Source organism: Cibotium barometz, chromosome 49, assembly GCF_041138505.1.
Source record: "Cibotium barometz isolate CiBa-2024 chromosome 49, ASM4113850v1, whole genome shotgun sequence".
NCBI classification, from domain to species: Eukaryota; Viridiplantae; Streptophyta; class Polypodiopsida; order Cyatheales; family Cibotiaceae; genus Cibotium; species Cibotium barometz.
The window spans coordinates 3,830,904-3,839,903 of record NC_141094.1 but is presented as its reverse complement, the minus strand read 5'-3'; positions in this window follow the sequence as shown (position 1 = coordinate 3,839,903).

The window sequence follows — 9,000 nt, the reverse complement described above, 5'->3', positions numbered from 1 at the left end:
ATATATTTTTCACCCTACCTAACCACTAAAGGCAACTAAAAAGAATATGTGTAGTGTACTATCTACCCTATTTTTTTTTATTTATTTTTTAAATGTTTTTTTTAATGATTTTATGATTTTATGATTTTTACTTTTTTTAACACAAAAATTATGAATCACACTAAAAAAGATACTAATTATGCACAAAGTTACAAAAATTAAAAAAATGCAGGTTAAACTAATTATGCAAAAAATTAAAGAATGAAGAATTACAAATTATGCAAAAAAGTAGACTCCTAAAAAATACTCAATTTTTTTTTAAATTTTCTTTTGTTGTTTTTTTTCTTTTGTTGGTTTTTGTTTTTTTTTTAATTTTTTTTAAATTACAAAAATTTAAAAAAAATGCAAATTACTCTAATTATGCTAAAAATTACAGAAATGAAAAAATAAAAATTATGCAAATAATATGGACTCCTAAAAAAATAAATTAATTAATTTTTTTTATTTTATTTTATTTTCTATTTTTTTAATATTTAATTGTTCTCTTTTTTTTAATCTCTTTTTTTCTTCTTCTTTTTTTTCTTCTTTTTTTATCTCTTTTTTTCTTTTTTTAATAAATAAAAAAATATTATTTTTTTTGTTTTTTATTTGAAAATACAAAAAAACATGAAAAATTAATAAAAATAAAAAATAAAAAAAATGGAAAATCCACTAACCTTATCCGCCGCTCGCCCGCTCCCTCCCGGATTTGTCGCCGCACCGCTTGCCGGCGTCTTCAATGCTTCTTCAGATACAGCTCGCCTTCTTTGCTCCACCGCCTGCAGTCCTCTGCTCTGCTCTACGCCCTGCCTCTGCTGTCGGCTGCAGGCTACGCCCAAGCTGCTCGCCGCTTCTCTGCTGTCGGCTATGCCAACTCCGCCTCTACTCTTTTGCTGCTACTGCTTCCGGTCGCCTACTCAGCTCCAGCCGCCTCAACTGCAGCCAACTTCGCCTACGCCGCCGGCCGCCTCTCGTCTGCTCTCCTACCCGCCTACACCAGCTTCGCCCACGCCTCTGCTGTTGCTGCCAGTCGCCAGCCACCGTCAGCTTCGCCTACTGCAGACGCGTTTGCCTCAACTGCCGCAGCCTTACTTCGATTCGATGCAGATGCCTTCCACGTCAACTGCAGCAGCCGGCTTCCCACTGCACTCGGACGTCAACGTATAAAAGAATATATATATATATACTTTTATTTTAAAACCGCCTCTGCTCTCCTTTCAGCCTGCTGCGCCTGCTGCTTCAACGCTTCTTCTCGCCTACGCCATCGCCGCCGACCGCCTACACCAACGTTTTTAAAAAAAACGATTTTGTTTTTTTTTATTTAAAAAAAAACGTCTGCTGCACGCCGCTTTTCAGCCGCCCTGTGCGCTAACGTTTGATGCAGCCCTCAAATATATATTTATAAATCTATATATATATATATAGATTTATAAGCTTTTTTCTTAAGGCTACCCTTAGTTGCCAGTTTCTTTCAAGCAAATCGGTTAGTCATGCTCCAATAGATAAATATTCTTTATTTTTCCTCGAGCACGGACAGCTCATATTGAGCTTATTGGCCGCCTTACATGTGCATGTATATATATATTTACCTTTGCTGCGCTTGATGCGTTGGCTCCCCAAATAACAACACAACAAAACAATTAAAAGAAAGGCCACCTCCAACACTTCCTATCTATCCCTCGCCAACCCCGTCAAAAATACAAAAACAGAAAGTACTTAAATCTGATTAGTGGCGGGATTTCTCTACCGCAATGAGGTTTTAATTAATTTTGTTTTTTTTTTCTTCTAATCAAAAAACCGAAAACACACAAGGCGCCCTTGAGATCACACACTCAATGCCCTTGCAAACTCTACTCTAATCTCCCCTAATCCATGATTTTGCAATCAATGGAGCACTTAGTAAGAAGTAATGGTTAACACCCTTCACTAACTTAGGTGTGCGTTCCCCGACAGCGGCGCCATTGTTTGGGACATCATAGCATAGCGGAGGCTACACTCCAACCCACACACTTGTCAATCCGTGAATGCAACCCGGTTAGCGCATAGAGGCTATCCCGAATGGGAGAAGAAGAGTTAACCACACACTAATGACCTCTAGTCCTACTCAATCCTTCTCAACACTCAAGCAATCAATCTTACATAATCAAAGCATCAAGATTAGGCTACACTTAAGCACACAAATGCAACTTATGCAAGGAACCTAATATGCAAAGAATTATCACACAAGCCTCAACTACACATTATTTCAAGCACAAGCTTCATCACAAGCACTCTATAACTCACAAATCAAAACATCATTAAGAAATCTAGATTAGCAAGAGTGTAGACCAAAACCTCATATCATTGAAAATGTAAAGAATAGAAAGTACATGATTGAAACAAGAACGGAGATGGAGAGCCTTGGGAGAGCACTTGAGAAGGAGCTATGGAGCAAGCTCTCTCTATGAGCCTCTCAACCAAATGACCAAAGAGTCCTCCCTCTCTCAAATGGGCCACCTTTTATACAAAAATTCTAGAACTCCCAAAAGTTCCCATGTGGGATTATTGTCAAGCCCTCTCCCACATTCATCTACAAAGTGGAACTCTTTACAAGAGCCCTAAGTATCTTTTTTGTTGCATCCTTGTATTGATCTTCATTTGTCATGCAACACCCACCGAGCAACGGATTCGGGGTACTAGCAGCGGAAGTAGCACTTCTCGCGCGGGACAGGGGTCCCACATTCGGGGCCTCACCCACCACGGATATCCGGATAAGAGACTAATCCGTCGGTTGTTCCAAAACCGAACCCGAAAAAACTTCCTTTACCGGAAAGCACGGGCGATTCCACCAGGATAACTTTTTACTCTAACGTAGTCAAGATCATTTCTAATCAAACTGACCCAATTGCATCTATAAGATACTTGGTCAGATCAAGGAAGAAACTTGCACTTGGATCATTGGGATCAACGCTTTTTTCCCCATTCAAGAGGCACAGCCGTTGATTCCTATCCATAGAACAATTACTATCCGGGATTTACTTTATCTATCGTAATAACAAAAGTTGAGTCTCGATTTACGGATCCATCAGTCCAGCCTAACCCCATCAGTCCAGCCTAACCCCATCCAGTCCCATGGGTTAGCCAACCGCCCAACCACTGTAGTGATGGGATCCAATTTGGAATTTGGTTAGGTTTTGTCCCGGGTACCAAGGAAAAGAGTTCCAAGACCCCCTAGCCGGAAGTTCATGCAAACATAAAACTAGCCACACCACTTACACACCCAATATGAAATTGCCTTTTTCTTAGCATCAACTAACTTTAAAACAATCCTTTAATGAAACCATAGTACCACTGATCACAATCTTCCAATTTATCCGGTTGATTCATAATTTCCCATCATTCCTTCATCAGAGTATCTATGGCATCATTGGCAACTAGAACGCTCACCACCTGTCCACTCAGGGGCCTTTTCAATAGTTCCTAGCCCATAATACTCGGCAATATAATCACTTATAAAAATCAAGATGGACTCTCGTTGAAGATCAGCAAGATCAACCAACAGATCCATAAAAAGAGCCATGGACTCATCCATTGAAGACCAGCAAGGTCAATCAACCAGATCCATGCCCGGTTTCAGAAAGCAACTCTTACTCCTTGTTCCAATATCTTCCACGACGCACGTGTGGGTATCTTCGGCGACCCAGAGCCCGAGCACCGTATGGTCAGCACCCTCTAGGATCCTTCGCAGGTGACCTAGCGCTTCACTCATAGGCCGCTTCCTTGGTCCCTAATCCACCGTACCGGAAGCTCACCATTTGAATCGAACCGAGGCTGGTCAAGACCTCGGCCGACCTTGCTACGCGAGACGTCCTCCATTGACTCTCCGCGTCAACAGTTGCAACTTTATTAGTTAGGTCTCCATGACCTTAATCCACAAGACGGTCAAAATGCTTCCCCAGCATTCTTGACATAAAACAGTCATTTACAAACAGTTCACAAAATACAGTTTCTATATCGAACTCTCTTCTTTTTCATTTTATCCTCCTTAGTCCAAATTACTTATTCCACATCCCATTCATATGTATTCATCATCATCCATTCACTCATATCGACGACACATTATTTCCCATACACATTCACATTCATTATTCTACATACACATCCATGCATACATCCATTTTCACATCCTCATTCATACATCCACTTCCACATACATACATCCACATCCGTATCTACGTCCATACATCCACATCCACATCTACATTCATATCCATACATCCACATCCACATCCACATTCACATTCATACATACACATCCACATCCACATTCACATTCATACATACATATCCGTATCTACATCCATACATCCATATTTCATCCATTCTCGCCCTACACATTCCATATACATCTTATCATATCCTATCACATCTCATACACATCTTATCACATCTCATACACCTCTTATCACATCTTATCACATCTTATCACTTCCCATACGTATCTTATCACATATTATCACATCTCATACACCTCTTATCACGTCTTATCACATTTCATATCTTTTTATAGAATACAAGAAAATTCTTATATTTGATATAAGATTTCTCTACATTTTTATTTATGCATAAATTCCATTTAAGGAGACTAATACTTTCGAATTAAAAATCAATCCTTTATGCATCTTCCTATGCATAATTTTATTTTAAATGAAAATGACACTTTTGAATTAAAATTCAATCTTTATGCATCTTCTTATGCATAAATTCAATTTGGATGAGAATTGACATTTTTGAATTAAAAATCCATCTTTTATGCATCTTCCTATGCATAAATTCAATTTGGATGAGAATAACGCTTTTGAATTGAAATCTTATTCTTTTATGCATCTTCCTATGCATAAATTCAATTTAGATGAGAATGACACTTTGAATTAAAAATCAAACTTTTATGCATCTTCTTATGCATAAATTCAATTTGGTAGGAATTACACTTTTAGAATAAAAGAATTTCTCTTATTCATCTAAGTTATGCATAAAATCCATTTATGATGAAAATCACACTTTTAGTATAAAAAGAATATCTTTTATGCATACCTCTATGCATGAAATCCAATATGATAAAAGTAACACTCTTAAAATAAAATAATCAACTTTTATGCATACCTCTATGCATGAAATTCAATATAATAAAAGTAACACTTTTGATATAAAAATTTATCCATTATGCATACTTCTATGCATGAAATAAAAATGATAAAAGTAACACTTTTGATATAAAAATTTATCCTTTATGCATACTTCTATGCATGAAAATAAAAATGATAAAAGTAACACTTTTGATATAAAAATTTATCCTTTATGCATACTTCTATGCATGAAAATAAAAATGATAAAAATAACACTTTTGATATAAAAATTTATCCATTATGCATACTTCTATGCATGAAAGAAAAAATGATAAAAGTAACACTTTTGATATAAAAATTTATCCATTATGCATACTTCTATGCATGAAAATAAAAATGGTAAAAATAACACTTTTGATATAAAAATTTATCCATTATGCATACTTCTATGCATGAAATAAAAATGGTAAAAGTAACACTTTTAATATAAAAATTTATCCTTTATGCATACTTCTATGCATGAAAATAAAAATGGTAAAAATAACACTTTTGATATAAAAATTTATCCATTATGCATACTTCTATGCATGAAATAAAAATGGTAAAAATAACACTTTTGATATAAAAATTTATCCATTATGCATACTTCTATGCATGAAATAGAAATGGTAAAAATAACACTTTTGATATAAAAATTTATCCATTATGCATACTTCTATGCATGAAATAAAAATGGTAAAAATAACACTTTTGATATAAAAACTTATCCTTTATGCATAATATTAAAATTTAATTTCTCCATGATTATAATGAAATTCTTTCAATTAATCTAGGATGATAATTCCTAGAATATGGTAGGAAGTCCTCTTTTTATGCTTTGAATGAAATTATTTTATGCATAATTTTTATAAAAATTTTGCCATAGCTCCGCTACTATGACTGATAAATCTCAATTTTTCTAAGGGATAAAGCTTATCATTAAGGAAATAATTAAAATGATCTCTAATTGGATCATTAATTGGATCTCTAATTGGATCATTAATCCATAATGGATTGAATCATCAACTGAAATTAATGATCTCTAATTGGATCATTAATCCATAATGGATTGAATCATCAATATACAAAAACTAAAAGCATAGAAAAAAGCCATTAATTTGACCTCAAGCATAGCTTAATCTTGGGTTAAGGAAAAGCTTTATGAAAAGCTTTATTTGGATTGAGAATGGGTCATGAGTATGACCATTTCTTGAGTGAGAGAGAGAAATTACATAAAAACCATTAGAATTTAAACATAAATAGAACTTTATGTAATTCTTTATGTAACTCTTCACTACTATTCACCAATTAACTTCAATAGCATTTAAAAATTATGTAACTCTTCACTACTATTCACCAATTAACTTCAATAGCATTTAAAAAAAATCATACCAATTAAGCTTCTCAAGCTTGAGTGAAAAGATGCAGGGGGGAAGAGAGCTTGAGCTCTTGCAAGCACACACACACACTCACAAAACCCTAATAGAGAACACACAAAGTGAGAGGCTGAAATCTTCTTCTTCTCTACTCAACACTCAACACACCATATACAAGATAAGAGTACACACAATATGAAAGGTACTCAACCAATACATACACGGGTTCTCTATAGTGTGAACCCGACTAAATGAGCTGGCGCTATAACTATGCCAGTCTCTAGAATGGCTGTCACACAGCCTGTCATCCCACTGGCCGCATATCTCCCATGATCTCACCAACCATGCCAGTGGTGTAAGTGTGGGGCCTATCCCCCAGGCGGGTCATCAGTGGCCACCGCCTCACTAGACGAGCTCGATATCTCAACACTCCCCCTCGAGCTCAACTCCATCTCATGTACACCAAGCGAAGCCCTGAATCTGCGGAGCTTCTCTGTACTCAATGCTTTGGTGAAGATGTCAGCTACCTGATCCTCTGTGCTGACATAAACAAGATCAAGGTCTCCTGCTAAGACCTTCTCTCTGACGAAGTGGTAGTGGACCTCTATGTGCTTCGTACGAGCATGAAAGACTGGGTTCCTGGCCAACTGTATACTGCTAATGTTGTCACAGAAAATGACAACTTGTCTATCCACTGATAGACCCAAATCTGCAAGTAGCTTTCGCAACCAAGCTACCTCACATGCTGCCATAGCAGCTCCTCTGTACTCGGCCTCTGTACTCGATAGAGCAACCGTAGGCTGCTTCTTGCTGCTCCAAGTCACAGCAGCACTCCCCAAAGAAAACATGAATCCACTGGTAGATCTTCTGTCTGAGATACTACCAGCCCAATCAGCATCTGTGTACCCATGTACACATATCTCTGTCCCAGTCTCATAGAATAGTCCACAATGTAAAGTAGACTTCACATACCTCAGTATGCGTCTCACAGCATCCAAATGCGGTTTCCATGGAACCTGCATAAACTGACTCACCAACCCAACAGCATAGCTCAAATCTGGTCTGGTGATTGTCATGTAGATCAAACTTCCTACTATGCTCCTGTACATAGTAGGATCCTCCAAGATCTCTCCTGAATCTGCACTCAACTTGCCATTCTGATCCAATGGCACAGAAATAGGCTTACAGCCTGTCATACCATACTTGGACAACATGTCCAAGCCATACTGTCTCTGCAGTAATCCAATACCATGTGGTGACCTAATCACCTCAATGCCCAAGAAATATCTGAGCTCCCCCAGATCCTTCATCTCGAACTTCTGTCTAAGTAGGATCTTTACATCAAAGATCTCTGCATCATGGTCCCCCGTAATGATCAAGTCATCTACATAGATGACAACAAGCACAACTCCTCTATCACCATGTCTCACATACAGCGAGAAATCTGCATTGGCTACATGAAAGCCAATAGTGACAAGATATTCAGAAATCTTGTCAGACCATGCTCTTGGTGCTTGCTTTAAGCCATACAAGGCTTTCTTCAACCTGCAAACATACTCGGGGTGACCCACATCCTCATAACCAGGTGGCTGCAACATATACACCTCTTCTTGCAAATCCCCATGCAAGAATGCATTCTTTACATCCATCTGATGTAAAGACCATTGCTTTGACGCAGCCACTGCTATCACAACTCTCACCGTTGCCATCTTGGCAACTGGGCTGAAAGTTTCCTCATAATCAATCCCATATGTCTGTGCATATCCTTTGGCTACTAATCTAGCCTTGTACCTGTTTATGCTTCCATCACTGTTATGTTTAACTTTGTACACCCACTTGCATCCAATGGCTTTCTTGCCTTCAGGCAATTGCACTAAATCCCAAGTTTCATTTCCATATAGTGCATCCATCTCCTCATCCATAGCTTTCTCCCAACACACATTTCCAACAGCCTCATCAATGCATGTGGGCTCTACAACCTGCACAACCTTTGCCATATATGCATAGTGATGTGCCACATAACCATCGTATGTAAATCTCTGCACAGGGTTCTTCACTCTCCCCGATCTTCGTAGCTTTTCATTCATGGCTTCCATAGCCTTCTTTACACCAGGTGTTCTCATAGCTAGGATCCCAAGCTCCTCATCAAGGCTCATATCTGAGCCACTAGACTCTCCATCAACATGAGAATGCCCTGCAGAAATGTCAGGCATACTAAGGGGCTCAACCACTTTCTCTTTTCCTTTTCGTGATGTACTAATCACATTTGCAGGGCTGGTATTATGACGCAGCCTGCCACTCCATGGTCTATCAACAGACCCAGTAGATGAGGACTCTCCTGGTCCACTCAAAGACTGTGATTACTGATCTGCATTCTGTGCAACCACACTTCCACTCACATCAGCCCCAACAGCTTCTTTTTCAGCAGCATACCAGCTGCTCATCTCATCAAAGACAACATC